At 34.9% G+C, this 12,737-nt stretch overlaps 1 protein-coding gene across 22 annotated transcripts in view; it reads left to right on the forward strand.

Moving 5' to 3' along the window:
- Window positions 1–12,737, forward strand: part of LOC123558649 (teneurin-m-like) — a 241,368-nt gene that overhangs the window by 88,883 nt on the left and 139,748 nt on the right. The window contains exon 1 of one of the 22 annotated variants that reach the window (XM_053544303.1): window positions 3,172–3,237. The exons of 19 other annotated variants lie outside the window; for them this stretch is intronic. The gene's annotated coding sequence lies outside the window, so the exon portion shown is untranslated. Of the gene's footprint in view, window positions 1–3,171; window positions 3,238–4,824; window positions 4,942–11,979; window positions 12,172–12,737 lie in introns of those variants that run through there. 2 more of the 22 variants (XM_053544302.1, XM_053544301.1) reach the window with 2 other exon arrangements.

The following is a 12,737-nucleotide window of genomic DNA, read 5'->3' on the forward strand; positions in this document are numbered from 1 at the left end:
AAGCATTTTGCCATCATCCCTGTGATTGGTGTTTTACTGTAATACCATAATGTCCCTTAATCTATAATGGTTTTAACCCTTAGCCTGCTGCAGGCGAATTTAACAGCCTTTGCAAACAGCTTGGAACCAGATCAGACGCCGATTAAATTGGCGTCTGATCAGGTTCCAAGCTGTTTGCTACTCTGACAATATTTCTTCCAATTTTGGAGCAAATTGAATGAACTTTACAATTTTAGCAGACGACATTTCCAGCAGACGACAATTTATCTAGCATGCTAAAGGTTAAGTATCACTTTCTTTTGCTGGTCAGTTTTCTTCATGATGGTATAAAAGCTAATAAGATAATATTTGGCACCATGTTGATATTTTATGACATACCCCTCCTGCTCTATCTCTGGATCAGAAGCCTCTCTATCTCTGACACTTGACTGCTGAAAGGGTGTAAAAGTGAAATAAATTTCAAAATCATCACTTGCCATCATGTTGCTTATTATTTTTATCAGGAAACATCAGTGTGGGCAAGCCTCCTTTCCAGATTAACAGATCATAAAGGGAGGTAATTTGTCCCCAGTGAAAGTTTTATGGTTTGTAATTAGTAAGTCAAGTGGTCCCCAGGGGATTCTTTATTAATTGGTGTGTGTTTGATGGAGTTATTTTTGAATTAGGTTTTCACTATGAACAAAAGTGATTGATAGACTGCATCCAAGTTATTATGTCTTTTTTCCTGTATTTCGTCCATTCTGTAACACTGTCAGTTTTTTGCTACGGAAAAATCATTAATTTAAGGTACACTCAGGTCAGTATTTTGACAGAAAATTTAAACCATTATAAGTACATTTTTGTATGAGATAGAAACATTACTTCCATACCTCATGTTTTTATTTCGATGTAAATGAGATGTGAAACCAAAATTTGTAGTCTTGTTTGGCACCATATAACCATATACTGTGTTGGTGCGCCGTAAAACCCAAATAAAATAAATAAATAAATAAATAAAAGAAACATTACATTTCATATTTTGACGCTATTTCCAACAAAAAATGATAGAAAGTGAAAAACTTATAAATTTTTATGTATTAGCTAGGAGTAACATGTGTAGCTTGGATACAGTTCATGAAAAATACCTGAGTCTCTCTTCAGTTGTTGTTTAGAAATTATAATATTGAGCCGCGCCATGAGAAAACCAACATAGTGCGTTTGCGACCAGCATGGATCCAGACCAGCCTGCGCATCCACCCAGTCTGGTCAGGATCCATGCTGTTCGCTTTCAAAGCCTATTGCAATTAGAGAAACTGTTAGCGAACAGTATGGATCCTGACCAGACTGCGCGGATGCGCAGGCTGGTCTGGATCCATGCTGGTCGCAAAGCCACTATGTTGGTTTTCTCATGGTATGGCCCATTTAAAAAGAAACAAGATTCATACTGACTTGAATCTTACCATCTTCAGGAAAATTTAGACAGTCTGTACAGTATCCTATTTCACAATTGCATTCCAAAACACAAATCTAGAATCATTGTTATAATGCAAGGCCAGAGCATTACTGACAAAGGTATATAGTTTAATTTATTTAAGTCGCATCTGGCAAATCATTTAAAAAATATATGTTATCGCGTTGTTTTGTCTTTCAAGACACTAGTAAGTCAGAAGGTGTTACAGCTTCTGCTGTGGCTTTCAAACAAGGCAGTGATTTACTAGTGTCAATGTAAATTCTACGTTTGTTTAGAATTGATCAAAAATGTTTTTCCATGATTTTCGATTTTCCATTTTTTTTTGGAGAGTGCATATATACATGGGTTTGCATTATATCTATGTTAAATATATACTTCATTATACTTTTTGTATATATGTATGATAGATAACATAATGTAATTAGAATCATACATTTTCTTCAATTCATTCAGTAATCCCTGTTAATGTTTTCATCTGAATTACTTCCCTTTAGTATGAAAATATAAGGAAACATGATATATTATTACCATTAATGTCAGTTCCTTTTTCTTTTCTCTGTCTCACCATTGCCTTTTAATTTGCAAAGTAATATTTTTAACTTGTGTAAATACTAGAAATATAAGACCGTCATAATCAGGTTAATGAGAATAACCTCCCTTAAATTTTGGACTTACTGATTAATCTACCTTTTTGGTAACAAAATTTTGCCTTCAGTTCTCTTTAAAATATAATTATAAAAGATAATACCATTTAAGATTATACATCATTCTTATCAAGACCTAGAAGTTTTTTAACTTTTGAAATTTTAAGGATATTTTGCTTATTTCAATGCAGAAATTTTTATAAATATTTTTTTTTTTTTTTTTTTTTTTAAATTTTTATTAATATCTGATTTTTGCATTGGAAAAATACTACAAAATATATAAGGCCATATAATTGACATTCTTATATAGATATATTCTAAAATTTGAAAAAGGTCATGCTACCACCTTCGCAGACCTATATAATTTTAGAGTAATGTGCAGTTTATATCTGAAGGCAAAAGTTGCGAAAAAACCTGTCATGTTTATAAGGCGGATCCAACAGCATGTACCATAATTTTTTCATATTCCACATCAGTATTCCACATCTCTTTTACTGGCTCAAATTTACTGCCTTTCAAATGGGCGTAATTACCTGTCTTTAGAATGCACTGGTGTTTGTCTATTATATTTCAAGGTATTTGTGTTTTCCTGTCAATTAAACTTCAAAGATGTTATGACTGAGTCTGCAAATTTGTTCAAGGCATGAATGTATTTGTAAAGTGAGCAGGCCATTTATTTGTTTGCAAAATTATTAAGAATACCGTACTTACCCATGCAAATGCGACTGATAAAATCTGATTTATATTACAAAGCTGTAAATGATACATAAAATTATAGTCGTAAAGAAATAATACAGTATTTACATAAAGAACCAATAAATACCATATAATGTTTGCCTATTCTCTTTTTAATGGTTACTAACTGTTAAGTCAACATTTAAACTTTTAAAATTGGTTTTTGAAATAGAACCAGAATAACTTTTTATTCGGTTAATGTAGTTTTCGATTTTACACGATTTGAAAATTGCTTTATATATAAACATGATCGATATAAATAATTGCCTCTTCAGATATATCACTTCAGATAATTTCTCTGTTTATGACATTACCCTTGAAATATAAGGACAAAACATGTTAAGAAATATATTTAGGAATGTTTAATGTTCTAAGTGAATTTTAATATTCAAAGTGGATTTTTATTTGGTATGTACAAGTAAAAATTATTTTTTTCAGATTTTTTATTTTTTTTTATTTGAAAATTTGCTAGATTTTATATCTTTAATTGTATGTATTACATTACATTATTAGAAGTGATTTTATTTTATAATTCCAAGTTACAGTTCTTTATATTTGACAATTTTGTTGGGGGGAGGGGGGGGGGGGGGTTAGGGTTAGGGTTAGGGGAGGTGTTTCTGCACTGCTATGAAGTTTGATGTTATGATATAATAATTAGAGGTACAGTGATTTTGTTGTATCGTAACATCACAGTTCCAGTAGGAAAACAAATAGGGTTGTGTTAGAATAGTGGCTTATGCATTTGGAACTATGGCGCATGTCTTCTTGAGACTTGTGTTCTGTTATTTTGATTGACCTGTCTGCACATCATTATTATTCTCTCCTGGTAATTACAGTAATTTCATTGCATGGGAAAAACCTGCACGAGAAACATGCTGAAAACGAGCAAAGCATGCTGACATATGACTGGTACTCAAACATGTTTTATAGAGAGCTTGTTAGCCGGGACATAATCAATGACTCCCCGCCGTTTCAGTAACTCACCGTTTCCAGTGCCCTCTAATAACATGTGTTTTGTGCTATTCTACAATACTGAAAATTTTGTTTATTATTCAGTGTGAACAAAATGATGTCTGCAGAATCTGGTTTATAGGAATGTGAGAAATGTGTAAATTTTCTAGAAAGCTCGTTTTTTCCAGTCTGATGCATTACAGAAGAAATTTTATGTACTATTGCAACAGTTACAGACAATTATATTTCTCTCCAAACACCAGTTTTGTTTCCAGTTAATTTAGAATAATTGTATTTAGCACTCTTACTTATTCTGAAGTTTACTTTTTTGAATATTTCTATTTGAAGAATTCGTTTTTCCCCATAGCTATTTCATTTCAAATTTATTATTGATAATTGTAATTAAACATTTTTTTCAGCAAACATCATCTTCATCAACATCATCATCCACAATATCCACATCATCATCATCATTATCATCCACATCATGATCATCATCATCATTGTCATCATCATCATTTGTTCTGTACATATTATGCATGTAAATAAAATATCTGGAGAGGCCCACATGGAAGATTGGGTTACCCAAATGTGTAGCCTCTGTAAATAAAGACATTATTATTATTATCATCATCATCATCATCATCATCATCATCATCACTGGCACCAAATTCAGCATTGCTACAATCATTATCACTTTCAATGATAGAAGCTCTGTCTTTATCATCATCTTCATAGTCACCATCATAATCATCGTAGTCATCACCATAATTCTCATCATCATAATAATCATTATCCTCATTATAGTTATCACCTGAGAACCATTAATTAATTCTTACAGAATTTGTTTGTTTATATAGAAAACTATAAACAGAAATAATTTGTTAAGACATTGACACCATTGAGCTTGCTGTAAGTGAAGGCACTTTATTACAAGTGAAGTGCTTTGATATTTTGCCAGGGCTCTGATCAGTTATATATTCACTATTACATTAAGTGGTGCCTTTGAATTTATCCAAGATCTGTATAATTTTGTCAAGTGGTTTCACTTTGCCTGTTCTTTGTGAAAAAGTAACTGGATCCTGGCTTTTAGATTAGGTTTTTTTAGCTATTTGGATTTTGTTCCTTGGTTCTGCTGGATTCTTGGAATTTCAGTGTCAGGTTAGTTTAAAGATTTGTTTGTAAGATTCTGTTTATCAGATGTTTATAATTAAGAGAACCAGTATGAACTAACTCCCACACAAGTAACTGACAAAATCCCCACATGAATTAGAAGTGGAGGACAAAATAATTTTAGATGCATTGTTCTCAGTCAGTCATCATCAAGATCATATACTGTGAGATTGGTTAACCCATATCATGCTGGACATGGACACGATCAATTCTGCCTTTGCGGCCAGTGCTGATCATGATCATGGTCTGATCTGATGCCCTGCACTGTTTGCAGTTCAGTCAGTGTCTTTTTGGTATGTCTCTCTTTTAACAGTTAATGGTGTAGTCCAGATTAAAAGATGGACAAGTTCATTTTAGAAATTTAGAAGGGAAAGGGTTAATTTTGTGGCATTAAATTTGGTGGTTTTGGCCTAACCGTGGGGATAAAAATTTGTAGATTATGAAACATTTTGAACATATAAGAATTTTCCTGGTTCTTTGGGGTTTAATTTCATGGATTGAAATGCACGAAAAATTTATCCCCAACAAATATTAATGATTTTACAGTGTCTTGCCAAGGATTTGAATGCATGTGACCTGCACAACATGTTGAGCTTTACAGTGTCTTTCATGCATCAAGGGCTGAACGAAAAACTGTCACAACTCACGATAATTTAAGGAATTACGGCTCTTTTTTTGTTCATCCCTAGAGGCCTATTACTTATGCTTATGAATATTTTGATGAATTATGTTGTAAAACAGTAAAAAAAACCAGGACTGGAGAAGCTGATTGTTCCTTGTCTGTGCCAGGTCTTATTAAAGACCATTAGATTCTATAAGCATCATAGGGAAAAGAACAAAAAATGTTAGTAGCTCATTAAGTTAACAGAGGACTGTCAAACACAATCTGGTCCTGAGTTTGACCCCTGGGCAATAATCATTTGAAATCATTTGCACTTTACTTCTGATTCATGTTTGGAAGTTGTTTAAAGTTTCTTGAGGAACCTAGTGTGGTACAAAATCCAAGATGGCATGTTGGGTTAGCTGACAGAAGTATTGGAATGCAGAACTCCTGTCAGACAAATAAGCAGTTAGAAAACTTGCGACTCAAAATAGATAGAAGTTTTTTGTTTTGGAAGTGTTGAAAGATATTTCCAGATTAAGATCTTGTTTAATCAAGACTGAAAAAAAAAATGATTGAAAAGGTAATCCTAACAAAAAATTAGACATTCAGAATAAATGACAGACATTTCTGCAGGGAAGCTATGTGTTGAAAGATTTTTGCAGCAAGTATCTTGTTTAGTGTGCATTCCTGGTTGCCAGGGTGGCATATCAGATTATATAGAATGTACCCAGGTGATATATAACTGGCATTTATCTAAGTGGTAGACATGGGCATCCTTTCATCTTTTGTTACATCAAATAGTTCTATGTACATTAACAGGAATTAGAGTTGACATGGTACATCCTTGTTCACACTAGTAGATGCTGGTACCATCAAAGAAACCACACATGATGTGTGTATATAAGTTTATACCTAGGAAGTCACCATATCATTCACTTGAGATCTCAAGGGGTTGAGCAAAATTTTTGAGTAATCTATATATATAGCTAAGATTTTGAGCAATCAAAAAATAGACAGTATAAGTGAAATGGGACCATTAAAATCGCTTGAGCCCAGCAGCTTGCGCTGTTGGTGCTTGAGCCCAGCAGCTTGAGCTGTTGGTGCTTGAGCCCAGCAGCTTTAGTTATTGGTGCTTGATGCCAGCAACTTGTGCTATCGGCACTTGAGCCCAGCATCTTGAGCTATTGGTGCTTGAATCCCACAGCTTTAGCTATTGGTGCTTGAATCCCACAGCTTTAGCTATTGGTGCTTGAATCCCACAGCTTGAGCTATTGGTGCTTTAATCCCACAGCTTGAGCTATTGGTGCTTGAATCCCACAGCTTGAGCTATTGGTGCTTTAATCCCACAGCATCTTGAGCTGTTGGTACTTGAGCCTTAGCATCTTGAGCTGTTGGTACTTGAGCCCAGCAGCTTAAGCTGTTGGTACTTGAGCCCAGCATCTTGAGCTATTGGTGCTTGAGCCTTAGCATCTTGAGCTGTTGGTACTTGAGCCCAGCATCTTGAGCTATTGGTACTTGAGCCCAGCATCTTAAGCTGTTAGTACTTGAGCCCAGCAGCTTGAGCTATTGGTACTTGAGCCCAGCAGCTTGAGATGTTGGTGCTTGAGCCCAGCAGCTTCAGCTGTTGGTGCTTGAGCCCAGCAACTTGAGCTATTGATGCTTGAGGCCAGTGCAACTTGTGCTGTTGGTGCTGGAGCCCAGCAGGTTAGGCTATTGGTGCTTGAGCCCAGCAACTTGAGCTATTGATGCTTGAGCCCAGCGCAACTTGTGCTGTTTTTGCTTGAGTCTAGCAACTTGAGCTTTTGGTGCATGAGCCGAGCAGGTTTGGCTATTGATGCTTGAGCCCAGCAACTTGAGCTATTGATGCTTGAGCCCAGCGCAACTTGTGCTGTTTGTGCTTGAGTTCAGCAACTTGTGCTGTTTGTGCATGAGCCCAGCAGGTTGGGCTGTTGGTGCTTGAGCCCAGTAACTTTAGCTATTGATGCTTGAGCCCAGCACAACTTGTGCTGTTGGTGCTTGAGTCCAGCAACTTGTGCTGTTTGTGCTTGAGCCCAGCAGATTGGGCTGTTGGTGCCAAGCAGCTTGAGCTATTGATGCTTGAGCTATTGGTGCTTGAGTCCAGCAACTTGAGCTGTTGGTGCTTGAGCCCAGCAACTTGGGCTGTCGGTGCTTGAGCCCAGGAGCTTGAGCTGTTAATGCTTGAGCCTAGCAACTTGAGCGGTGCATGAGCCCAGCAACCTGAACTGTTGGTGCTTGAGCCTAGCAGCCTGGAGCCAGTTGTTCGAAACTTTAACAGTTGATTAAGCTAACAGCCAATTAACTTTTAGATTAATATTTTGACACTTTAGAAAACTTAGAAAAACAAATGTATGACTTGAGGTTTATAAACACTAAAATGTCTTTACAGTAAAAATAAAACATCAGACTAGTGTTTCCCACCAAGACTAGTATTTTGAATCAAAATTTAATAGGTGATTAGTTTAACAGTCTGTTAAAGTTTCGAACAACAGGGCCCTGAGCTGTTGGTGCTTGAGCCCAGCAACTTGAGCTATTGATGCTTGAGCTCAGCAACTTGAGCTGTTGGTGCTTGATCCCAGCAACTTGAGCTGTTGGTGCTTGAGCCCAGCAACTTGAGTTATTGGTGCTTGAGCCCAGCAACTTGAGCTATTGATGCTTGAGCCCAGCAGCTTGAGCTATTGGTGCATGAGCTATTGGTACTTGAGCCCAGCAACTGCTTGAGCCCCAGCAACTTAGGCTGTTTGTGCTTGAGCCCAGCACTTTGAGCTATTTGTGCTTGAGACTAACAGCTTGAGCTATTGGTGTGTGAGTGAGCAGTTTCACTGTACCTGTGATTGGTTGGGTTGCCCATAAGGATGACATCAAGAACCCTGTGGATCATATCCGAAGATACAAAAGAATTGCTTCAGTTGGAGGAGCTTAATTAAAAGGAAATTAGTTACTGAAGATGGAGAAGCAAGGACTCAAACCCAAGACTTTATAATCTAGCACATTACCAGTGCATTCAGTCTGCCACTCTGCAGACTTTTATGATGAACTATAACAGTCTGCTGTTGCTTTTAGCTTTATTAAACTTTCAGATATTGTTAACCATATACTGAGTTTTATAATGATTAGCTGTCGAATCACATTACAAAGTTAGCTTTAAGACGACCATACAGGATATAGACAAAGTTTATGCATCAGAGAGATTCAAACAGTTCTTGTTGCAGATCCAGTGCATCTCAGCACTTCTAGTATCGAGCCTGTTTCTTGCTAAATTTTAGACTTTGGTTTCTTATCAGTACTTTGTTCAAAGATGAGAGCAGTCATAAATCAAGCAGTACTATTTTTTTAAGGAAAAGAGATAGTTAAAACAAAACTGTTTTCTTGAAATTTCTAGGATTACTCACAGAATGATTCCGAGTGGCGAGTGGTGCTACTTTGCTCTTCATTTAGCTTTTTGAGAGAATGTGCTTCGCTCTTTCAGAGAAAAATGAGATTTTTTTCCCAGCATTGCTATGAAATGTGAATTATTCTCCAAATATAATAAACAAGGTGATGATGAATTAAAGAAAAGGTTTTTATTTTGGAATTGGCTACATTGCAATCAACAGAGTTATGTAATCAGTTCTGTTCATCAGAAGCTTTGAGCAATGAGTCAGGGAAGAAATTAATGCTTTTAATGATGTTTGCAGAAATTGAGAAACAGAAAATGTGAAGAAAATCAGTGAGATGATTTTCTATGTCTTTGAAGTCTGAGACTGTTAAATGTCTCAGGTGAAAGTGAGAATTGCAAAAAGTGAGAATAGCAAATCGAGAATGACATATCGTTTGATTTATTGCCTTGAAATAAAACTTATTTCAGAATTGATAAGCAGTGATTAAGAAAACTGCTTTTAAATTTGTGATAATTGAGTCAATTGAGAAAGTATGGTGGATTTTTGTTCTGGTGTAAGAATTTATGTTGATTACTATTTCATTGATTCATTACTTCCAGTGTTGACAGTTGCGGTAATGATAGTACTTGTAAATAACAAAAGAAATTACATTTATTTTTTTTTATCAGTGACATTTTTTCACTAAGATTACTTAATTAATTGATTTTTTTTAATAATTACTTTTAGTAACCCAGAAATGTAATTTGTTACTTTTCAATTACAGCAATGATAGAGCATTTCCATTACAGAAAGGTTGTTGAAAATAGAATTACTTTTCAGTTATAGTAATATGAATTGTTTTCCATTACAGCAATAGGATTACTTTCCACTACAGTAATGTTCTTACTTTCTAATTACAAAAATAATTTTATGGTAATTGTAAACATATTACTTAATATTATACAGTAATGGTATTACTTTTCAATTAAAATAATTATAGTACTAACTTTCTGTACTGGAATAGGATTACTTTTCAGCACTAGTAATAGGGTTACTTTGTCAATTACAGTTAATTTGGTTCCATTATTTGCATTATTTTTTTCCAGCAAAGTTGCTAATACGTTTGATAATTACTTTGTTATACTCAGCTTACCACCACAACAGAAACAAATGTAACAGACAGTCTACCAGTTTTGATAGGTAATGATAGAAATGTGGTGTAAGAATCACATACCTGTTTTTCTATGACTGTGAGTATCACTGAAATCACTTTAGTCTTAATTATCACTGAAATCACTTTAGTCTTAATTATCATTTCTAGTAGAGGTCCAACAGAGATGAGAGGGGAGGCTTCATATAAATATGATCTATAAAAGATATAAATGTCAAATCATAGGGTGCACAGTTTGATACATATATAGACCGCAAGTAATAAAATAGAAATTAATGAGTTTATAGATGTAAAGAAGGCTTAAATTAATTTAGGTATAAAGTAATTTCTACAATTGGTTTTAAGTTTTTAAGGGATTTGTGGTAGAAGTGAAGCACTTTGCAAATTGGCACGGCAGCCCTATATTGAGTGGCACAAGGTAGGTGGTAGGATGTCAGTCAAGTACAAGCATATCAGACTTAGTGTCATAACATCGTAAAATGTCTGTTATACACTGTGAATTCTACTAACAAACTTTTTTAGTTTTGCTAGAAGTTTTAATTGGATTATTACAACAATAAGCACTTGGTGTAGCAACATTTTTCACACAGAACTTAATACAACAGGAAAGAAGTTGTCAAGACTTAAGGTAATGGCAAAGATAAATAAAGGACAGTCGTTGGGTTTTTGGGTTTAATCTTGGGAGCTGGCATTAATTTTCTCTGTAAATTAAACTTGGTGGATCATCCTCTCCCTAATTTGTCAGTATGTCAGTCATGTTAGACTTTATAAAAAGGATTTTAAAGACTGTAAGTTTTCTTCAATATAAAGCCTGAAATATTGTAAAATGATTAATATTTGTGGGGTGGCTAATTTTTGTTGATTTCATGATGGAGTTAATCTACAAAATTAAATCCCAACGATCAGTAAAACTTCCAATTCATTTTATGTTCAACGTTTGGGGGCATCCGTGGCCGGGTGGTTAAGGTCACTGATTTCATATCACTTGCCCCTCACCGATACGCATGGGTTCAAGCCTCACTTGGGGTATTGAATTCTTTATAAGAGGAAGCCATTTGGCTGGCTTTTTAGGTTGATGGTTGATGAAATAATGCATGAAGTGGCACATGGTCTCCTCCACCACCACCAAAGCTGGAAAAGTGCCATATGGCCTATAAATATGTCAGTTGATTTTAACCCAACAACAACAATGACAAAAAATGTTCAACATTTGAAATCCATGAATTCGTGTCTCCAAAAAATGTCCATTTAGGCCAATTTTTTTACCACCAAATTTCTTGCCCAGGAAATTGAATGATTTCACAGTACTGCTTAAAATAATTGTGAGAAAACGTGTATTAGATCAGTGACTTATTTTAGAAAGCTACGATGTCTCTGGTCGCTTTCCTAAGTGGATACTTCTGTGTATTTAGTATAAAATAAATAGCTAGGAATTCTTGTGGATGGATTATTGCACCTCCCAGTGTATACCCTAGATGTTTGTAGTTCTTGTTAACATAGACAAACAGTATATATTGGAATCAAATGTATGAGGGACAAGAAACCTTAAGTGACTTGTGGCATAGCATACATGTTTTACATGATTTGGTACATCTCCCAAAGAATCTGTTAATTCTCCTGACAAAAAATATAAAAGCCCAATGGCATATATCACTAATAACAATAGTAATATATTTGCAAGAGAAAATAGAATAAATAGTATAGACATGAAGCTTGAAGTGAAGCATTGCATTGTAAACATAGCAACATTTATCTCCACCAGAAATCACTATTCACCTGGTCTATATGTATGAAGGCGGCACCTGGAATATCCTCATATATTCCACTGACAGTTTCATTATGTGGCTTAAATAAGAGAGTGTATTATATGTGAGGCAGACAGATGGATAAGTTTACATAGGAATTGTGGGCAACATGTGGGAAATATAGCATGGTGATATAAAAACAGGTTTTATGTGGAATTAATGGTTTTGATATGTCAAAAGCCCATGTTGTCACGACAACTGATTTCTGAGTGATTAAATGATTGTATAATGGTTAAAAATTCTGTGATTAGATGAATTCAGGTTAGTGAAATTTTATTTAATTCTTATAGATTGATTTTAATTAATATGAAACTAGTGTTAAAAAAATTTCATCTGTAGAAATTATTTCATTGCAATTTTCTTTTAGATATACCTGAATAAACATCAGGTCATGGATATGTTCCAATTAATAAAAAGTAATATATCACTAAATTACAGTATCCCGGCACAACCAGTTTTCAACCGCTTAACAAGTTTTCTGTGCAGTTTTGTACAAATGCAAGTCCAAATCTTTGGTTTATTGTCTAACACTTTCTATCAGCATAAGTGCTATAAAAGCACACCATTTAAGTTTCAAGTTTCTAACTGATCGAATCCCTGGCAGGATGATTTTGAAAGCCATCAGTAGGAAGTCATGCTGAAAATTTACAACCTATATTCGAACATGGGTGGTATTTTCCTTCCAGCAAAATGAAACAGCACTAAACCTTTATTGTAGTTTCATTACAACATGGCAAACATAATACACCCAAAATTCAAGTCTGGCAACAAACACTAAAACCAACATGGCAGATCAATATACTGTAGGTACACTTGCCTAAATTGGC

The sequence above is a fragment of the Mercenaria mercenaria genome, chromosome 5 (assembly GCF_021730395.1).
Source record: "Mercenaria mercenaria strain notata chromosome 5, MADL_Memer_1, whole genome shotgun sequence".
NCBI classification, from domain to species: Eukaryota; Metazoa; Mollusca; class Bivalvia; order Venerida; family Veneridae; genus Mercenaria; species Mercenaria mercenaria.